We start from the raw sequence: 21,022 nt of genomic DNA, 5'->3' as shown, positions 1-21,022 counted from the left end.
ACTCTTTCCCGACTAAGCAGGGAAAGGATCCCTCATCTCGAGCTACGAGGCGGAAACGGGGCTCCTCTGGATGTGGGCGGGACCCTCTTGATTCGTCTCCAGTGGAGACGGGTATGTCGGGGAACTTCTTGATTTGCACCAAAAGTGTGAAGGACCCTTTCGAAGTTCCAGAGGTGAGGTGTGATCACCCTCGAGACGCCTCAGCGGAAATGGGCCTCATCTCGCCTGGAGGGGAGAACCTCCTGGATTTTCTCGAGTTGCGGCAGGTCTTCTCGAGTTACGACGGGGACCTCAGGGTCCCGCTCTGGTGGCCTCAGGAAAGGCCAGTCCCCATGCGAGTTGCTAGGGGACCACTCGGGATTCCTCTCCCGTCCATGCCGGGGCCTCAGTCCTTGTGTGCAGTCGGGGCCGGAAGCTGAGGATTCCTCTCCAGTGTTGCCATGGATCTTGGGGTGCTTCTGAGTCTCCCCAGGGGAGTCAGGCCTCGTCTCGAGTGGGGGCATGCACGTGCGCTTTCCTCCCGAGCTGCAGCAGTAGTGTCACGCTTCCTGTCACGTGGATCAAGGGATCTGTGGCTTTCCCTCGAGGCTGTCCCTCGAGGCTTTCCCACGAGGCTTTCCCACAGGGCGGTGCCACGTGCCACCTTGGTGTGGGTCGATCCTCGGCGTGAAAGACGAGCCGGTGAAGGGAAAAGAGTTTCCTCTGGAATGGACTGAGACATCTGGGGGACTCTTGGAATGGTGGCACGACCCTGGAGTTCCTCTCGCCATTCCTGTTGAGAGGGCCTCCTCTTGAGATGCGACGGGAACGCCGGGAACTCTTTCCCGACGAAGCAGGGAAAGGATCCCTCATCTCGAGCTACGAGGCGGAAACGGGGCTCCTCTGGATGTGGGCGGGACCCTCGTGATTCCTCTCGAGTCGAGACGGCTAGGTCGGGGAACTTCTTGATTTGCACCAAGGGTGTGAAGGACCCTTTCGATGTTCCAGAGGTGAGGTGTGATCAGCCTCGAGACGCCTCTGCGGAAATGGGCCTCATCTCGCCTGGAGGGGAGAACCTCCTGGATTTTCTCCAGTTGCGGCAGGTCTTCTCGAGTTACGACGGGGACCTCAGGGACCCGCTCTGGTGGCCTCAGGAAAGGCCAGTCCCCATGCGAGTTGCTAGGGGACCTCTCGGGATTCCTCTCCCGTCCATGCCGGGGCCTCAGTCCTTGTGTGGAGGCGGGGCCGGAACCTGAGGATTCCTCTCCAGTGTTGCCATGGATCTTGGGGTGCTTCTGAGTCTCCCCAGGGGAGTCAGGCCTCGTCTCGAGTGGGGCCCTGCACGTGCGCTTTCCTCCCGAGCTGCAGCAGTAGTGTCACGCTTCCTGTCACGTGGATCAAGGGATCTGTGGCTTTCCCTCGAGGCTGTCCCTCGAGGCTTTCCCACGAGGCTTTCCCACAGGGCTGTGCCACGTGCCACCTTGGTGTGAGTCGATCCTCGGCGTGAAAGACGAGCCGGTGAAGGGAAAAGAGGTTCCTCTGGAATGGACTGAGACATCTGGGGGACTCTTGGAATGGTGACACGACCCTGGAGTTCCTCTCGCCGTTCCTGTTGAGAGGGCCTCCTCTTGAGATGCGACGGGAACGCCGGGAACTCTTTCCCGACTAAGCAGGGAAAGGATCCCTCATCTCGAGCTACGAGGCGGAAACGGGGCTCCTCTGGTTGTGGGCGGGACCCTCTTGATTCGTCTCCAGTGGAGACGGGTATGTCGGGGAACTTCTTGATTTGCACCAAAAGTGTGAAGGACCCTTTCGAAGTTCCAGAGGTGAGGTGTGATCACCCTCGAGACGCCTCAGCGGAAATGGGCCTCATCTCGCCTGGAGGGGAGAACCTCCTGGATTTTCTCGAGTTGCGGCAGGTCTTCTCGAGTTACGACGGGGACCTCAGGGTCCCGCTCTGGTGGCCTCAGGAAAGGCCAGTCCCCATGCGAGTTGCTAGGGGACCACTCGGGATTCCTCTCCCGTCCATGCCGGGGCCTCAGTCCTTGTGTGGAGTCGGGGCCGGAAGCTGAGGATTCCTCTCCAGTGTTGCCATGGATCTTGGGGTGCTTCTGAGTCTCCCCAGGGGAGTCAGGCCTCGTCTCGAGTGGGGGCATGCACGTGCGCTTTCCTCCCGAGCTGCAGCAGTAGTGTCACGCTTCCTGTCACGTGGATCAAGGGATCTGTGGCTTTCCCTCGAGGCTGTCCCTCGAGGCTTTCCCACGAGGCTTTCCCACAGGGCTGTGCCACGTGCCACCTTGGTGTGAGTCGATCCTCGGCGTGAAAGACGAGCCGGTGAAGGGAAAAGAGTTTCCTCTGGAATGGACTGAGACATCTGGGGGACTCTTGGAATGGTGGCACGACCCTGGAGTTCCTCTCGCCATTCCTGTTGAGAGGGCCTCCTCTTGAGATGCGACGGGAACGCCGGGAACTCTTTCCCGACGAAGCAGGGAAAGGATCCCTCATCTCGAGCTACGAGGCGGAAACGGGGCTCCTCTGGATGTGGGCGGGTCCCTCGTGATTCCTCTCGAGTGGAGACGGGTATGTCGGGGAACTTCTTGATTTGCACCAAGGGTGTGAAGGACCCTTTCCAAGTTCCAGAGGTGAGGTGTGATCAGCCTCGAGACGCCTCAGCGGAAATGGGCCTCATCTCGCCTGGAGGGGAGAACCTCCTGGATTTTCTCGAGTTGCGGCAGGTCTTCTCGAGTTACGACGGTGACCTCAGGGACCCGCTCTGGTGGCCTCAGGAAAGGCCAGTCCCCATGCGAGTTGCTAGGGGACCTCTCGGGATTCCTCTCCAGTCCATGCCGGGGCCTCAGTCCTTGTGTGGAGGCGGGGCCGGAACCTGAGGATTCCTCTCCAGTGTTGCCATGGATCTTGGGGTGCTTCTGAGTCTCCCCAGGGGAGTCAGGCCTCGTCTCGAGTGGGGCCCTGCACGTGCGCTTTCCTCCCGAGCTGCAGCAGTAGTGTCACGCTTCCTGTCACGTGGATCGAGGGATCTGTGGCTTTCCCTCGAGGCTGTCCCTCGAGGCTTTCCCACGAGGCTTTCCCACAGGGCTGTGCCACGTGCCACCTTGGTGTGAGTCGATCCTCGGCGTGAAAGACGAGCCGGTGAAGGGAAAAGAGGTTCCTCTGGAATGGACTGAGACATCTGGGGGACTCTTGGAATGGTGGCACGACCCTGGAGTTCCTCTCGCCATTCCTGTTGAGAGGGCCTCCTCTTGAGATGCGACGGGAACGCCGGGAACTCTTTCCCGACGAAGCAGGGAAAGGATCCCTCATCTCGAGCTACGAGGCGGAAACGGGGCTCCTCTGGATGTGGGCGGGACCCTCGTGATTCCTCTCGAGTCGAGACGGCTATATCGGGGAACTTCTTGATTTGCACCAAGGGTGTGAAGGACCCTTTCGAAGTTCCAGAGGGGAGGTGTGATCAGCCTCGAGACGCCTCAGCGGAAATGGGCCTCATCTCGCCTGGAGGGGAGAACCTCCTGGATTTTCTCGAGTTGCGGCAGGTCTTCTCGAGTTACGACGGGGACCTCAGGGACCCGCTCTGGTGGCCTCAGGAAAGGCCAGTCCCCATGCGAGTTGCTAGGGGACCTCTCGGGATTCCTGTCCCGTCCATGCCGGGGCCTCAGTCCTTGTGTGGAGTCGGGGCCGGAACCTGAGGATTCCTCTCCAGTGTTGCCATGGATCTTGGGGTGCTTCTGAGTCTCCCCAGGGGAGTCAGGCCTCGTCTCGAGTGGGGCCCTGCACGTGCGCTTTCCTCCCGAGCTGCAGCAGTAGTGTCACGCTTCCTGTCACGTGGATCGAGGGATCTGTGGCTTTCCCTCGATGCTGTCCCTCGAGGCTTTCCCACGAGGCTTTCCCACAGGGCTGTGCCACGTGCCACCTTGGTGTGAGTCGATCCTCGGCGTGAAAGACGAGCCGGTGAAGGGAAAAGAGGTTCCTCTGGAATGGACTGAGACATCTGGGGGACTCTTGGAATGGTGACACGACCCTGGAGTTCCTCTCGCCGTTCCTGTTGAGAGGGCCTCCTCTTGAGATGCGACGGGAACGCCGGGAACTCTTTCCCGACTAAGCAGGGAAAGGATCCCTCATCTCGAGCTACGAGGCGGAAACGGGGCTCCTCTGGATGTGGGCGGGACCCTCTTGATTCGTCTCCAGTGGAGACGGGTATGTCGGGGAACTTCTTGATTTGCACCAAAAGTGTGAAGGACCCTTTCGAAGTTCCAGAGGTGAGGTGTGATCACCCTCGAGACGCCTCAGCGGAAATGGGCCTCATCTCGCCTGGAGGGGAGAACCTCCTGGATTTTCTCGAGTTGCGGCAGGTCTTCTCGAGTTACGACGGGGACCTCAGGGTCCCGCTCTGGTGGCCTCAGGAAAGGCCAGTCCCCATGCGAGTTGCTAGGGGACCACTCGGGATTCCTCTCCCGTCCATGCCGGGGCCTCAGTCCTTGTGTGGAGTCGGGGCCGGAAGCTGAGGATTCCTCTCCAGTGTTGCCATGGATCTTGGGGTGCTTCTGAGTCTCCCCAGGGGAGTCAGGCCTCGTCTCGAGTGGGGGCATGCACGTGCGCTTTCCTCCCGAGCTGCAGCAGTAGTGTCACGCTTCCTGTCACGTGGATCAAGGGATCTGTGGCTTTCCCTCGAGGCTGTCCCTCGAGGCTTTCCCACGAGGCTTTCCCACAGGGCTGTTCCACGTGCCACCTTGGTGTGAGTCGATCCTCGGCGTGAAAGACGAGCCGGTGAAGGGAAAAGAGGTTCCTCTGGAATGGACTGAGACATCTGGGGGACTCTTGGAATGGTGGCACGACCCTGGAGTTCCTCTCGCCATTCCTGTTGAGAGGGCCTCCTCTTGAGATGCGACGGGAACGCCGGGAACTCTTTCCCGACGAAGCAGGGAAAGGATCCCTCATCTCGAGCTACGAGGCGGAAACGGGGCTCCTCTGGATGTGGGCGGGACCCTCGTGATTCCTCTCGAGTGGAGACGGGTATGTCGGGGAACTTCTTGATTTGCACCAAGGGTGTGAAGGACCCTTTCGAAGTTCCAGAGGTGAGGTGTGATCAGCCTCGAGACGCCTCAGCGGAAATGGGCCTCATCTCGCCTGGAGGGGAGAACCTCCTGGATTTTCTCGAGTTGCGGCAGGTCTTCTCGAGTTACGACGGGGACCTCAGGGACCCGCTCTGGTGGCCTCAGGAAAGGCCAGTCCCCATGCGAGTTGCTAGGGGACCTCTCGGGATTCCTCTCCAGTCCATGCCGGGGCCTCAGTCCTTGTGTGGAGTCGGGGCCGGAACCTGAGGATTCCTCTCCAGTGTTGCCATGGATCTTGGGGTGCTTCTGAGTCTCCCCAGGGGAGTCAGGCCTCGTCTCGTGTGGGGGCATGCACGTGCGCTTTCCTCCCGAGCTGCAGCAGTAATGTCACGCTTCCTGTCACGTGGATCAAGGGATCTGTGGCTTTCTCTCGAGGCTGTCCCTAGAGGCTTTCCCACGAGGCTTTCCCACAGGGCTGTGCCACGTGCCACCTTGGTGTGAGTCGATCCTCGGCGTGAAAGACGAGCCGGTGAAGGGAAAAGAGGTTCCTCTGGAATGGACTGAGACATCTGGGGGACTCTTGGAATGGTGGCACGACCCTGGAGTTCCTCTCGCCATTCCTGTTGAGAGGGCCTCCTCTTGAGATACGACGGGAACGCCTGGAACTCTTTCCCGACGAAGCAGGGAAAGGATCCCTCATCTCGAGCTACGAGGCGGAAACGGGGCTCCTCTGGATGTGGGCGGGACCCTCGTGATTCCTCTCGAGTGGAGACGGGTATGTCGGGGAACTTCTTGATTTGCACCAAGGGTGTGAAGGACCCTTTCAAAGTTCCAGAGGGGAGGTGCGATCAACCTCGAGACGCCTCAGCGGAAATGGGCCTCATCTCGCCTGGAGGGGAGAACCTCCTGGATTTTCTCGAGTTGCGGCAGGTCTTCTCGAGTTACGACGGGGACCTGAGGGACCCGCTCTGGTGGCCTCAGGAAAGGCCAGTCCTCTTGCGAGTTGCTAGGGGACCTCTCGGGATTCCTCTCCAGTCCATGCCGGGGTCAGTCCTTGTGTGGAGTCGGGGCCGGAACCTGAGGATTCCTCTCCAGTGTTGCCATGGATCTTGGGGTGCTTCTGAGTCTCCCCAGGGGAGTCAGGCCTCGTCTCGAGTGGGGGCATGCACGTGCGCTTTCCTCCCGAGCTGCAGCAGTAATGTCACGCTTCCTGTCACGTGGATCAAGGGATCTGTGGCTTTCCCTCGAGGCTGTCCCTCGAGGCTTTCCCACAGGGCTGTGCCACGTGCCACCTTGGTGTGAGTCGATCCCCGGCGTGAAAGACGAGCCGGTGAAGGGAAAAGAGGTTCCTCTGGAATGGACTGAGACATCTGGGGGACTCTTGGAATGGTGGCAAGACCCTGGAGTTCCCATCGCCGTTCCTGTTGAGAGGGCCCCCTCTTGAGATGCGACGGGAACGCCGGGAACTCTTTCCCGACGAAGCAGGGAAAGGATCCCTCATCTCGAGCTACGAGGCGGAAACAGGGCTCCTCTGAATGTGGGCGGGACCCTCGTGATTCCTCTCGAGTGGAGACGGGTATGTCGGGGAACTTCTTGATTTGCACCAAGAGTGTGAAGGACCCTTTCAAAGTTCCAGAGGGGAGGTGTGATCAGCCTCGAGACGCCTCAGCGGAAATGGGCCTCATCTCGCCTGGAGGGGAGAACCTCCTGGATTTTCACGAGTTGCGGCAGGTCTTCTCGAGTTACGACGGGGACCTCAGGGACCCGCTCTGGTGGCCTCAGGAAAGGCCAGTCCCCATGCAAGTTGCTAGGGGACCTCTCGGGATTCCTCTCCCGTCCATGCCGGGGCCTCAGTCCTTGTGTGGAGTCGGGGCCGGAACCTGAGGATTCCTCTCCAGTGTTGCCATGGATCTTGGGGTGCTTCTGAGTCTCCCCAGGGGAGTCAGGCCTCGTCTCGAGTGGGGGCATGCACGTGCGCTTTCCTCCCGAGCTGCAGCAGTAGTGTCACGCTTCCTGTCACGTGGATCAAGGGATCTGTGGCTTTCCCTCGAGGCTGTCCCTCGAGGCTTTCCCACGAGGCTTTCCCACAGGGCTGTGCCACGTGCCACCTTGGTGTGAGTCGATCCTCGGCGTGAAAGACGAGCCGGTGAAGGGAAAAGAGGTTCCTCCGGAATGGACTGAGACATCTGGGGGACTCTTGGAATGGTGGCACTACCCTGGAGTTCCTCTCGCCGTTCCTGTTGAGAGGGCCTCCTCTTGAGATGCGACGGGAACGCCGGGAACTCTTTCCCGACGAAGCAGGGAAAGGATCCCTCATCTCGAGCTACGAGGCGGAAACGGGGCTCCTCTGGATGTGGGCGGGACCCTCGTGATTCCTCTCGAGTGGAGACGGGTATGTCGGGGAACTTCTTGATTTGCACCAAGGGTGTGAAGGACCCTTTCGAAGTTCCAGAGGTGAGGTGTGATCAGCCTCGAGACGCCTCAGCGGAAATGGGCCTCATCTCGCCTGGAGGGGAGAACCTCCTGGATTTTCTCGAGTTGCGGCAGGTCTTCTCGAGTTACGACGGGGACCTCAGGGACCCGCTCTGGTGGCCTCAGGAAAGGCCAGTCCCCATGCGAGTTGCTACGGGACCTCTCGGGATTCCTCTCCCGTCCATGCCGGAGCCTCAGTCCTTGTGTGGAGTCGGGGCCGGAACCTGAGGATTCCTCTCCAGTGTTGCCATGGATCTTGGGGTGCTTCTGAGTCTCCCCAGGGGAGTCAGGCCGCGTCTCGAGTGGGGGCATGCACGTGCGCTTTCCTCCCGAGCTGCAGCAGTAGTGTCACGCTTCCTGTCACGTGGATCAAGGGATCTGTGGCTTTCCCTCGAGGCTGTCCCTCGAGGCTTTCCCACGAGGCTTTCCCACAGGGCTGTGCCACGTGCCACCTTGGTGTGAGTCGATCCTCGGCGTGAAAGACGAGCCGGTGAAGGGAAAAGAGGTTCCTCTGGAATGGACTGAGACATCTGGGGGACTCTTGGAATGGTGGCACGACCCTGGAGTTCCTCTCGCCGTTCCTGTTGAGAGGGCCTCCTCTTGAGATGCGACGGGAACGCCGGGAACTCTTTCCCGACGAAGCAGGAAAAGGATCCCTCATCTCGAGCTACGAGGCGGAAACGGGGCTCCTCTGGATGTGGGCGGGACCCTCGTGATTCCTCTCGAGTGGAGACGGCTAGGTCGGGGAACTTCTTGATTTGCACCAAGGGTGTGAAGGACCCTTTCGAAGTTCCAGAGGTGAGGTGTGATCAGCCTCGAGACGCCTCAGCGGAAATGGGCCTCATCTCGCCTGGAGGGGAGAACCTCCTGGATTTTCTCGAGTTGCGGCAGGTCTTCTCGAGTTACGACTGGGACCTCAGGGACCCGCTCTGGTGGCCTCAGGAAAGGCCAGTCCCCATGCGAGTTGCTAGGGGACCTCTCGGGATTCCTCTCCAGTCCATGCCGGGGCCTCAGTCCTTGTGTGGAGTCGGGGCCGGAACCTGAGGATTCCTCTCCAGTGTTGCCATGGATCGTGGGGTGCTTCTGAGTCTCCCCAGGGGAGTCAGGCCTCGTCTCGAGTGGGGGCATGCACGTGCGCTTTCCTCCCGAGCTGCAGCAGTAATGTCACGCTTCCTGTCACGTGGATCAAGGGATCTGTGGCTTTCTCTCGAGGCTGTCCCTAGAGGCTTTCCCACGAGGCTTTCCCACAGGGCTGTGCCACGTGCCACCTTGGTGTGAGTCGATCCTCGGCGTGAAAGACGAGCCGGTGAAGGGAAAAGAGGTTCCTCTGGAATGGACTGAGACATCTGGGGGACTCTTGGAATGGTGGCACGATCCTGGAGTTCCTCTCGCCATTCCTGTTGAGAGGGCCTCCTCTTGAGATGCGACGGGAACGCCGGGAACTCTTTCCCGATGAAGCAGGGAAAGGATCCCTCATCTCGAGCTACGAGGCGGAAACGGGGCTCCTCTGGATGTGGGCGGGACCCTCGTGATTCCTCTCGAGTCGAGACGGCTAGGTCGGGGAACTTCTTGATTTGCACCAAGGGTGTGAAGGACCCTTTCGATGTTCCAGAGGTGAGGTGTGATCAGCCTCGAGACGCCTCAGCGGAAATGGGCCTCATCTCGCCTGGAGGGGAGAACCTCCTGGATTTTCTCGAGTTGCGGCAGGTCTTCTCGAGTTACGACGGGGACCTCAGGGACCCGCTCTGGTGGCCTCAGGAAAGGCCAGTCCCCATGCGAGTTGCTACGGGACCTCTCGGGATTCCTCTCCCGTCCATGCCGGAGCCTCAGTCCTTGTGTGGAGTCGGGGCCGGAACCTGAGGATTCCTCTCCAGTGTTGCCATGGATCTTGGGGTGCTTCTGAGTCTCCCCAGGGGAGTCAGGCCTCGTCTCGAGTGGGGGCATGCACGTGCGCTTTCCTCCCGAGCTGCAGCAGTAGTGTCACGCTTCCTGTCACGTGGATCAAGGGATCTGTGGCTTTCCCTCGAGGCTGTCCCTCGAGGCTTTCCCACGAGGCTTTCCCACAGGGCTGTGCCACGTGCCACCTTGGTGTGAGTCGATCCTCGGCATGAAAGACGAGCCGGTGAAGGGAAAAGAGGTTCCTCTGGAATGGACTGAGACATCTGGGGGACTCTTGGAATGGTGGCACGACCCTGGAGTTCCTCTCGCCGTTCCTGTTGAGAGGGCCTCCTCTTGAGATACGAAGGGAACGCCTGGAACTCTTTCCCGACGAAGCAGGGAAAGGATCCCTCATCTCGAGCTACGAGGCGGAAACGGGGCTCCTCTGGATGTGGGCGGGACCCTCGTGATTCCTCTCGAGTGGAGACGGGTATGTCGGGGAACTTCTTGATTTGCACCAAGGGTGTGAAGGACCCTTTCAAAGTTCCAGAGGGGAGGTGTGATCAACCTCGAGACGCCTCAGCGGAAATGGGCCTCATCTCGCCTGGAGGGGAGAACCTCCTGAATTTTCTCGAGTTGCGGCAGGTCTTCTCGAGTTACGACGGGGACCTGAGGGACCCGCTCTGGTGGCCTCAGGAAAGGCCAGTCCCCTTGCGAGTTGCTAGGGGACCTCTCGGGATTCCTCTCCAGTCCATGCCGGGGTCAGTCCTTGTGTGGAGTCGGGGCCGGAACCTGAGGATTCCTCTCCAGTGTTGCCATGGATCTTGGGGTGCTTCTGAGTCTCCCCAGGGGAGTCAGGCCTCGTCTCGAATGGGGACATGCACGTGCGCTTTCCTCCCGAGCTGCAGCAGTAGTGTCACGCTTCCTGTCACGTGGATCAAGGGATCTGTGTCTTTCCCTCGAGGCTGTCCCTCGAGGCTTTCCCACGAGGCTTTCCCACAGGGCTGTGCCACGTGCCACCTTGGTGTGAGTCGATCCTCGGCGTGAAAGACGAGCCGGTGAAGGGAAAAGAGGTTCCTCTGGAATGGACTGAGACATCTGGGGGACTCTTGGAATGGTGGCACGACCCTGGAGTTCCTCTCGCCGTTCCTGTTGAGAGGGCCTCCTCTTGAGATGCGACGGGAACGCCGGGAACTCTTTCCCGACGAAGCAGGAAAAGGATCCCTCATCTCGAGCTACGAGGCGGAAACGGGGCTCCTCTGGATGTGGGCGGGACCCTCGTGATTCCTCTCGAGTGGAGACGGGTATGTCGGGGAACTTCTTGATTTGCACCAAGGGTGTGAAGGACCCTTTCAAAGTTCCAGAGGGGAGGTGTGATCAACCTCGAGACGCCTCAGCGGAAATGGGCCTCATCTCGCCTGGAGGGGAGAACCTCCTGAATTTTCTCGAGTTGCGGCAGGTCTTCTCGAGTTACGACGGGGACCTGAGGGACCCGCTCTGGTGGCCTCAGGAAAGGCCAGTCCCCTTGCGAGTTGCTAGGGGACCTCTCGGGATTCCTCTCCAGTCCATGCCGGGGTCAGTCCTTGTGTGGAGTCGGGGCCGGAACCTGAGGATTCCTCTCCAGTGTTGCCATGGATCTTGGGGTGCTTCTGAGTCTCCCCAGGGGAGTCAGGCCTCGTCTCGAATGGGGACATGCACGTGCGCTTTCCTCCCGAGCTGCAGCAGTAGTGTCACGCTTCCTGTCACGTGGATCAAGGGATCTGTGTCTTTCCCTCGAGGCTGTCCCTCGAGGCTTTCCCACGAGGCTTTCCCACAGGGCTGTGCCACGTGCCACCTTGGTGTGAGTCGATCCTCGGCGTGAAAGACGAGCCGGTGAAGGGAAAAGAGGTTCCTCTGGAATGGACTGAGTCATCTGGGGGACTCTTGGAATGGTGGCACGACCCTGGAGTTCCTCTCGCCGTTCCTGTTGAGAGGGCCTCCTCTTGAGATGCGACGGGAACGCCGGGAACTCTTTCCCGACGAAGCAGGAAAAGGATACCTCATCTCGAGCTACGAGGCGGAAACGGGGCTCCTCTGGATGTGGGCGGGACCCTCGTGATTCCTCTCGAGTGGAGACGGCTAGGTCGGGGAACTTCTTGATTTGCACCAAGGGTGTGAAGGACCCTTTCGAAGTTCCAGAGGTGAGGTGTGATCAGCCTCGAGACGCCTCAGCGGAAATGGGCCTCATCTCGCCTGGAGGGGAGAACCTCCTGGATTTTCTCGAGTTGCGGCAGGTCTTCTCGAGTTACGACTGGGACCTCAGGGACCCGCTCTGGTGGCCTCAGGAAAGGCCAGTCCCCATGCGAGTTGCTAGGGGACCTCTCGGGATTCCTCTCCAGTCCATGCCGGGGCCTCAGTCCTTGTGTGGAGTCGGGGCCGGAACCTGAGGATTCCTCTCCAGTGTTGCCATGGATCGTGGGGTGCTTCTGAGTCTCCCCAGGGGAGTCAGGCCTCGTCTCGAGTGGGGGCATGCACGTGCGCTTTCCTCCCGAGCTGCAGCAGTAATGTCACGCTTCCTGTCACGTGGATCAAGGGATCTGTGGCTTTCTCTCGAGGCTGTCCCTAGAGGCTTTCCCACGAGGCTTTCCCACAGGGCTGTGCCACGTGCCACCTTGGTGTGAGTCGATCCTCGGCGTGAAAGACGAGCCGGTGAAGGGAAAAGAGGTTCCTCTGGAATGGACTGAGACATCTGGGGGACTCTTGGAATGGTGGCACGACCCTGGAGTTCCTCTCGCCATTCCTGTTGAGAGGGCCTCCTCTTGAGATGCGACGGGAACGCCGGGAACTCTTTCCCGATGAAGCAGGGAAAGGATCCCTCATCTCGAGCTACGAGGCGGAAACGGGGCTCCTCTGGATGTGGGCGGGACCCTCGTGATTCCTCTCGAGTCGAGACGGCTAGGTCGGGGAACTTCTTGATTTGCACCAAGGGTGTGAAGGACCCTTTCGATGTTCCAGAGGTGAGGTGTGATCAGCCTCGAGACGCCTCAGCGGAAATGGGCCTCATCTCGCCTGGAGGGGAGAACCTCCTGGATTTTCTCGAGTTGCGGCAGGTCTTCTCGAGTTACGACGGGGACCTCAGGGACCCGCTCTGGTGGCCTCAGGAAAGGCCAGTCCCCATGCGAGTTGCTACGGGACATCTCGGGATTCCTCTCCCGTCCATGCCGGAGCCTCAGTCCTTGTGTGGAGTCGGGGCCGGAACCTGAGGATTCCTCTCCAGTGTTGCCATGGATCTTGGGGTGCTTCTGAGTCTCCCCAGGGGAGTCAGGCCTCGTCTCGAGTGGGGGCATGCACGTGCGCTTTCCTCCCGAGCTGCAGCAGTAGTGTCACGCTTCCTGTCACGTGGATCAAGGGATCTGTGGCTTTCCCTCGAGGCTGTCCCTCGAGGCTTTCCCACGAGGCTTTCCCACAGGGCTGTTCCACGTGCCACCTTGGTGTGAGTCGATCCTCGGCATGAAAGACGAGCCGGTGAAGGGAAAAGAGGTTCCTCTGGAATGGACTGAGACATCTGGGGGACTCTTGGAATGGTGGCACGACCCTGGAGTTCCTCTCGCCGTTCCTGTTGAGAGGGCCTCCTCTTGAGATGCGACGGGAACGCCGGGAACTCTTTCCTGACGAAGCAGGAAAAGGATCCCTCATCTCGAGCTACGAGGCGGAAACGGGGCTCCTCTGGATGTGGGCGGGACCCTCGTGATTCCTCTCGAGTGGAGACGGCTAGGTCGGGGAACTTCTTGATTTGCACCAAGGGTGTGAAGGACCCTTTCGAAGTTCCAGAGGTGAGGTGTGATCAGCCTCGAGACGCCTCAGCGGAAATGGGCCTCATCTCGCCTGGAGGGGAGAACCTCCTGGATTTTCTCGAGTTGCGGCAGGTCTTCTCGAGTTACGACTGGGACCTCAGGGACCCGCTCTGGTGGCCTCAGGAAAGGCCAGTCCCCATGCGAGTTGCTAGGGGACCTCTCGGGATTCCTCTCCAGTCCATGCCGGGGCCTCAGTCCTTGTGTGGAGTCGGGGCCGGAACCTGAGGATTCCTCTCCAGTGTTGCCATGGATCGTGGGGTGCTTCTGAGTCTCCCCAGGGGAGTCAGGCCTCGTCTCGAGTGGGGGCATGCACGTGCGCTTTCCTCCCGAGCTGCAGCAGTAATGTCACGCTTCCTGTCACGTGGATCAAGGGATCTGTGGCTTTCTCTCGAGGCTGTCCCTAGAGGCTTTCCCACGAGGCTTTCCCACAGGGCTGTGCCACGTGCCACCTTGGTGTGAGTCGATCCTCGGCGTGAAAGACGAGCCGGTGAAGGGAAAAGAGGTTCCTCTGGAATGGACTGAGACATCTGGGGGACTCTTGGAATGGTGGCACGACCCTGGAGTTCCTCTCGCCATTCCTGTTGAGAGGGCCTCCTCTTGAGATGCGACGGGAACGCCGGGAACTCTTTCCCGATGAAGCAGGGAAAGGATCCCTCATCTCGAGCTACGAGGCGGAAACGGGGCTCCTCTGGATGTGGGCGGGACCCTCGTGATTCCTCTCGAGTCGAGACGGCTAGGTCGGGGAACTTCTTGATTTGCACCAAGGGTGTGAAGGACCCTTTCGATGTTCCAGAGGTGAGGTGTGATCAGCCTCGAGACGCCTCAGCGGAAATGGGCCTCATCTCGCCTGGAGGGGAGAACCTCCTGGATTTTCTCGAGTTGCGGCAGGTCTTCTCGAGTTACGACGGGGACCTCAGGGACCCGCTCTGGTGGCCTCAGGAAAGGCCAGTCCCCATGCGAGTTGCTACGGGACATCTCGGGATTCCTCTCCCGTCCATGCCGGAGCCTCAGTCCTTGTGTGGAGTCGGGGCCGGAACCTGAGGATTCCTCTCCAGTGTTGCCATGGATCTTGGGGTGCTTCTGAGTCTCCCCAGGGGAGTCAGGCCTCGTCTCGAGTGGGGGCATGCACGTGCGCTTTCCTCCCGAGCTGCAGCAGTAGTGTCACGCTTCCTGTCACGTGGATCAAGGGATCTGTGGCTTTCCCTCGAGGCTGTCCCTCGAGGCTTTCCCACGAGGCTTTCCCACAGGGCTGTTCCACGTGCCACCTTGGTGTGAGTCGATCCTCGGCATGAAAGACGAGCCGGTGAAGGGAAAAGAGGTTCCTCTGGAATGGACTGAGACATCTGGGGGACTCTTGGAATGGTGGCACGACCCTGGAGTTCCTCTCGCCGTTCCTGTTGAGAGGGCCTCCTCTTGAGATACGAAGGGAACGCCTGGAACTCTTTCCCGACGAAGCAGGGAAAGGATCCCTCATCTCGAGCTACGAGGCGGAAACGGGGCTCCTCTGGATGTGGGCGGGACCCTCGTGATTCCTCTCGAGTGGAGACGGGTATGTCGGGGAACTTCTTGATTTGCACCAAGGGTGTGAAGGACCCTTTCAAAGTTCCAGAGGGGAGGTGTGATCAACCTCGAGACGCCTCAGCGGAAATGGGCCTCATCTCGCCTGGAGGGGAGAACCTCCTGAATTTTCTCGAGTTGCGGCAGGTCTTCTCGAGTTACGACGGGGACCTGAGGGACCCGCTCTGGTGGCCTCAGGAAAGGCCAGTCCCCTTGCGAGTTGCTAGGGGACCTCTCGGGATTCCTCTCCAGTCCATGCCGGGGTCAGTCCTTGTGTGGGGTCAGGGCCGGAACCTGAGGATTCCTCTCCAGTGTTGCCATGGATCTTGGGGTGCTTCTGAGTCTCCCCAGGGGAGTCAGGCCTCGTCTCGAATGGGGACATGCACGTGCGCTTTCCTCCCGAGCTGCAGCAGTAGTGTCACGCTTCCTGTCACGTGGATCAAGGGATCTGTGTCTTTCCCTCGAGGCTGTCCCTCGAGGCTTTCCCACGAGGCTTTCCCACAGGGCTGTGCCACGTGCCACCTTGGTGTGAGTCGATCCTCGGCGTGAAAGACGAGCCGGTGAAGGGAAAAGAGGTTCCTCTGGAATGGACTGAGACATCTGGGGGACTCTTGGAATGGTGGCACGACCCTGGAGTTCCTCTCGCCGTTCCTGTTGAGAGGGCCTCCTCTTGAGATGCGACGGGAACGCCGGGAACTCTTTCCCGACGAAGCAGGAAAAGGATCCCTCATCTCGAGCTACGAGGCGGAAACGGGGCTCCTCTGGATGTGGGCGGGACCCTCGTGATTCCTCTCGAGTGGAGACGGCTAGGTCGGGGAACTTCTTGATTTGCACCAAGGGTGTGAAGGACCCTTTCGAAGTTCCAGAGGTGAGGTGTGATCAGCCTCGAGACGCCTCAGCGGAAATGGGCCTCATCTCGCCTGGAGGGGAGAACCTCCTGGATTTTCTCGAGTTGCGGCAGGTCTTCTCGAGTTACGACTGGGACCTGAGGGACCCGCTCTGGTGGCCTCAGGAAAGGCCAGTCCCCATGCGAGTTGCTAGGGGACCTCTCGGGATTCCTCTCCAGTCCATGCCGGGGCCTCAGTCCTTGTGTGGAGTCGGGGCCGGAACCTGAGGATTCCTCTCCAGTGTTGCCATGGATCGTGGGGTGCTTCTGAGTCTCCCCAGGGGAGTCAGGCCTCGTCTCGAGTGGGGGCATGCACGTGCGCTTTCCTCCCGAGCTGCAGCAGTAATGTCACGCTTCCTGTCACGTGGATCAAGGGATCTGTGGCTTTCTCTCGAGGCTGTCCCTAGAGGCTTTCCCACGAGGCTTTCCCACAGGGCTGTGCCACGTGCCACCTTGGTGTGAGTCGATCCTCGGCGTGAAAGACGAGCCGGTGAAGGGAAAAGAGGTTCCTCTGGAATGGACTGAGACATCTGGGGGACTCTTGGAATGGTGGCACGACCCTGGAGTTCCTCTCGCCATTCCTGTTGAGAGGGCCTCCTCTTGAGATGCGACGGGAACGCCGGGAACTCTTTCCCGATGAAGCAGGGAAAGGATCCCTCATCTCGAGCTACGAGGCGGAAACGGGGCTCCTCTGGATGTGGGCGGGACCCTCGTGATTCCTCTCGAGTCGAGACGGCTAGGTCGGGGAACTTCTTGATTTGCACCAAGGGTGTGAAGGACCCTTTCGATGTTCCAGAGGTGAGGTGTGATCAGCCTCGAGACGCCTCAGCGGAAATGGGCCTCATCTCGCCTGGAGGGGAGAACCTCCTGGATTTTCTCCAGTTGCGGCAGGTCTTCTTGAGTTACGACGGGGACCTCAGGGACCCGCTCTGGTGGCCTCAGGAAAGGCCAGTCCCCATGCGAGTTGCTAGGGGACCTCTCGGGATTCCTCTCCCGTCCATGCCGGGGCCTCAGTCCTTGTGTGGAGGCGGGGCCGGAACTTGAGGATTCCTCTCCAGTGTTGCCATGGATCTTGGGGTGCTTCTGAGTCTCCCCAGGGGAGTCAGGCCTCGTCTCGAGTGGGGCCCTGCACGTGCGCTTTCCTCCCGAGCTGCAGCAGTAGTGTCACGCTTCCTGTCACGTGGATCGAGGGATCTGTGGCTTTCCCTCGAGGCTGTCCCTCGAGGCTTTCCCACGAGGCTTTCCCACAGGGCTGTGCCACGTGCCACCTTGGTGTGAGTCGATCCTCGGCGTGAAAGACGAGCCGGTGAAGGGAAAAGAGGTTCCTCTGGAATGGACTGAGACATCTGGGGGACTCTTGGAATGGTGACACGACCCTGGAATTCCTCTCGCCGTTCCTGTTGAGAGGGCCTCCTCTTGAGATGCGACGGGAACGCCGGGAACTCTTTCCCGACTAAGCAGGGAAAGGATCCCTCATCTCGAGCTACGAGGCGGAAACGGGGCTCCTCTGGATGTGGGCGGGACCCTCTTGATTCGTCTCCAGTGGAGACGGGTATGTCGGGGAACTTCTTGATTTGCACCAAAAGTGTGAAGGACCCTTTCGAAGTTCCAGAGGTGAGGTGTGATCACCCTCGAGACGCCTCAGCGGAAATGGGCCTCATCTCGCCTGGAGGGGAGAACCTCCTGGATTTTCTCGAGTTGCGGCAGGTCTTCTCGAGTTACGACGGGGACCTCAGGGTCCCGCTCTGGTGGCCTCAGGAAAGGCCAGTCCCCATGCGAGTTGCTAGGGGACCACTCGGGATTCCTCTCCCGTCCATGCCGGGGCCTCAGTCCTTGTGTGGAGTCGGGGCCGGAACCTGAGGATTCCTCTCCAGTGTTGCCATGGATCTTGGGGTGCTTCTGAGTCTCCCCAGGGGAGTCAGGCCTCGTCTCGAGTGGGGGCATGCACGTGCGCTTTCCTCCCGAGCTGCAGCAGTAGTGTCACGCTTCCTGTCACGTGGATCAAGGGATCTGTGGCTTTCCCTCGAGGCTGTCCCTCGAGGCTTTCCCACGAGGCTTTCCCACAGGGCTGTGCCACGTGCCACCTTGGTGTGAGTCGATCCTCGGCGTGAAAGACGAGCCGGTGAAGGGAAAAGAGGTTCCTCTGGAATGGACTGAGACATCTGGGGGACTCTTGGAATGGTGGCACGACCCTGGAGTTCCTCTCGCCATTCCTGTTGAGAGGGCCTCCTCTTGAGATGCGACGGGAACGCCGGGAACTCTTTCCCGACGAAGCAGGGAAAGGATCCCTCATCTCGAGCTACGAGGCGGAAACGGGGCTCCTCTGGATGTGGGCGGGACCCTCGTGATTCCTCTCGAGTGGAGACGGGTATGTCGGGGAACTTCTTGATTTGCACCAAGGGTGTGAAGGACCCTTTCGAAGTTCCAGAGGTGAGGTGTGATCAGCCTCGAGACGCCTCAGCGGAAATGGGCCTCATCTCGCCTGGAGGGGAGAACCTCCTGGATTTTCTCGAGTTGCGGCAGGTCTTCTCGAGTTACGACGGGGACCTCAGGGACCCGCTCTGGTGGCCTCAGGAAAGGCCAGTCCCCATGCGAGTTGCTAGGGGACCTCTCAGGATTCCTCTCCCGTCCATGCCGGGGCCTCAGTCCTTGTGTGGAGGCGGGGCCGGAACCTGAGGATTCCTCTCCAGTGTTGCCATGTATCTTGGGGTGCTTCTGAGTCTCCCCAGGGAAGTCAGGCCTCGTCTCGAGTGGGGCCCTGCACGTGCGCTTTCCTCCCGAGCTGCAGCAGTAGAGTCACGCTTCCTGTCACGTGGATCGAGGGATCTGTGGCTTTCCCTCGAGGCTGTCCCTCGAGGCTTTCCCACGAGGCTTTCCCACAGGGCTGTGCCACGTGCCACCTTGGTGTGAGTCGATCCTCGGCGTGAAAGACGAGCCGGTGAAGGGAAAAGAGGTTCCTCTGGAATGGACTGAGACATCTGGGGGACTCTTGGAATGGTGACACGACCCTGGAGTTCCTCTCACCGTTCCTGTTGAGAGGGCCTCCTCTTGAGATGCGACGGGAATACCGGGAACTCTTTCCCGACGAAGCAGGGAAAGGATCCCTCATCTCGAGCTACGAGGCGGAAACGGGGCTCCTCTGGATGTGGGCGGGACCCTCTTGATTTGTCTCCAGTGGAGACAGGTATGTCGGGGAATTCTTGATTTGCACCAAAAGTGTGAAGGACCCTTTCGAAGTTCCAGAGGTGAGGTGTGATCACCCTCGAGACGCCTCAGCGGAAATGGGCCTCATCTCGCCTGGAGGGGAGAACCTCCTGGATTTTCTCGAGTTGCGGCAGGTCTTCTCGAGTTACGACGGGGACCTCAGGGTCCCGCTCTGGTGGCCTCAGGAAAGGCCAGTCCCCATGCGAGTTGCTAGGGGACCACTCGGGATTCCTCTCCCGTCCATGCCGGGGCCTCAGTCCTTGTGTGGAGTCGGGGCCGGAACCTGAGGATTCCTCTCCAGTGTTGCCATGGATCTTGGGGTGCTTCTGAGTCTCCCCAGGGGAGTCAGGCCTCGTCTCGAGTGGGGGCATGCACGTGCGCTTTCCTCCCGAGCTGCAGCAGTAGTGTCACGCTTCCTGTCACGTGGATCAAGGGATCTGTGGCTTTCCCTCGAGGCTGTCCCTCGAGGCTTTCCCACAGGGCTGTGCCACGTGCCACCTTGGTGTGAGTCGATCCTCGGCGTGAAAGACGAGCTGGTGAAGGGAAAAGAGGTTCCTCTGGAATGGACTGAGACATCTGGGGGACTCTTGGAATGGTGGCACGACCCTGGAGTTCCCATCGCCGTTCCTGTTGAGAGGGCCCCCTCTTGAGATGCGACGGGAACGCCGGGAACTCTTTCCCGACGAAGCAGGGAAAGGATCCCTCATCTCGAGCTACGAGGCGGAAACGGGGCTCCTCTGAATGTGGGCGGGACCCTCGTGATTCCTCTCAAGTGGAGACGGGTATGTCGGGGAACTTCTTGATTTGCACCAAGAGTGTGAAGGACCCTTTCAAAGTTCCAGAGGGGAGGTGTGATCAGCCTCGAGACGCCTCAGCGGAAATGGGCCTCATCTCGCCTGGAGGGGTGAACCTCCTGGATTTTCTCGAGTTGCGGCAGGTCTTCTCGAGTTACGACGGGGACCTCAGGGACCCGCTCTGGTGGCCTCAGGAAAGGCCAGTCCCCTTGCGAGTTGCTAGGGGACCTCTCGGGATTCCTCTCCCGTCCATGCCGGGTTCAGTCCTTGTGTGGAGTCGGGGCCGGAACCTGAGGATTCCTCTCCAGTGTTGCCATGGATCTTGGGGTGCTTCTGAGTCTCCCCAGGGGAGTCAGGCCTCGTCTCGAATGGGGACATGCACGTGCGCTTTCCTCCCGAGCTGCAGCAGTAGTGTCACGCTTCCTGTCACGTGGATCAAGGGATCTGTGTCTTTCCCTCGAGGCTGTCCCTCGAGGCTTTCCCACGAGGCTTTCCCACAGGGCTGTGCCACGTGCCACCTTGGTGTGAGTCGATCCTCGGCGTGAAAGACGAGCTGGTGAAGGGAAAAGAGGTTCCTCTGGAATGGACTGAGACATCTGGGGGACTCTTGGAATGGTGGCACGACCCTGGAGTTCCTCTCGCCGTTCCTGTTGAGAGGGCCTCCTCTTGAGATGCGACGGGAACGCCGGGAACTCTTTCCCGACGAAGCAGGGAAAGGATCCCTCGTCTCGAGCTACGAGGCGGAAACGGGGCTCCTCTGGATGTGGGCGGGACCCTCGTGATTCCTCTCGAGGGGAGACGGCTAGGTCGGGGAACTTCTTGATTTGCACCAAGGGTGTGAAGGACCCTTTCGAAGTTCCAGAGGTGAGGTTTGATCAGCCTCGAGACGCCTCAGCGGAAATGGGCCTCATCTCGCCTGGAGGGGAGAACCTCCTGGATTTTCTCGAGTTGCAGCAGGTCTTCTCGAGTTACGACGGGGACCTCAGGGACCCGCTCTGGTGGCCTCAGGAAAGGCCAGTCCCCATGCGAGTTGCTAGGGGACCTCTTGGGATTCCTCTCCCGTCCATGCCGGGGCCTCAGTCCTTGTGTGGAGTCGGGGCCGGAACCTGAGGATTCCTCTCCAGTGTTGCCATGGATCTTGGGGTGCTTCTGAGTCTCCCCAGGGGAGTCAGGCCTCGTCTCGAGTTGGGGCATGCACGTGCGCTTTCCTCCCGAGCTGCAGCAGTAGTGTCACGCTTCCTGTCACGTGGATCAAGGGATCTGTGGCTTTCCCTCGAGGCTCTCCCTCGAGGCTTTCCCACGAGGCTTTCCCACAGGGCTGTGCCACGTGCCACCTTGGTGTGAGTCGAT

Source organism: Budorcas taxicolor, chromosome 21 (assembly GCF_023091745.1).
Source record: "Budorcas taxicolor isolate Tak-1 chromosome 21, Takin1.1, whole genome shotgun sequence".
NCBI lineage: Eukaryota > Metazoa > Chordata > Mammalia > Artiodactyla > Bovidae > Budorcas > Budorcas taxicolor.
Note: the sequence above shows the minus strand (reverse complement) of the source record.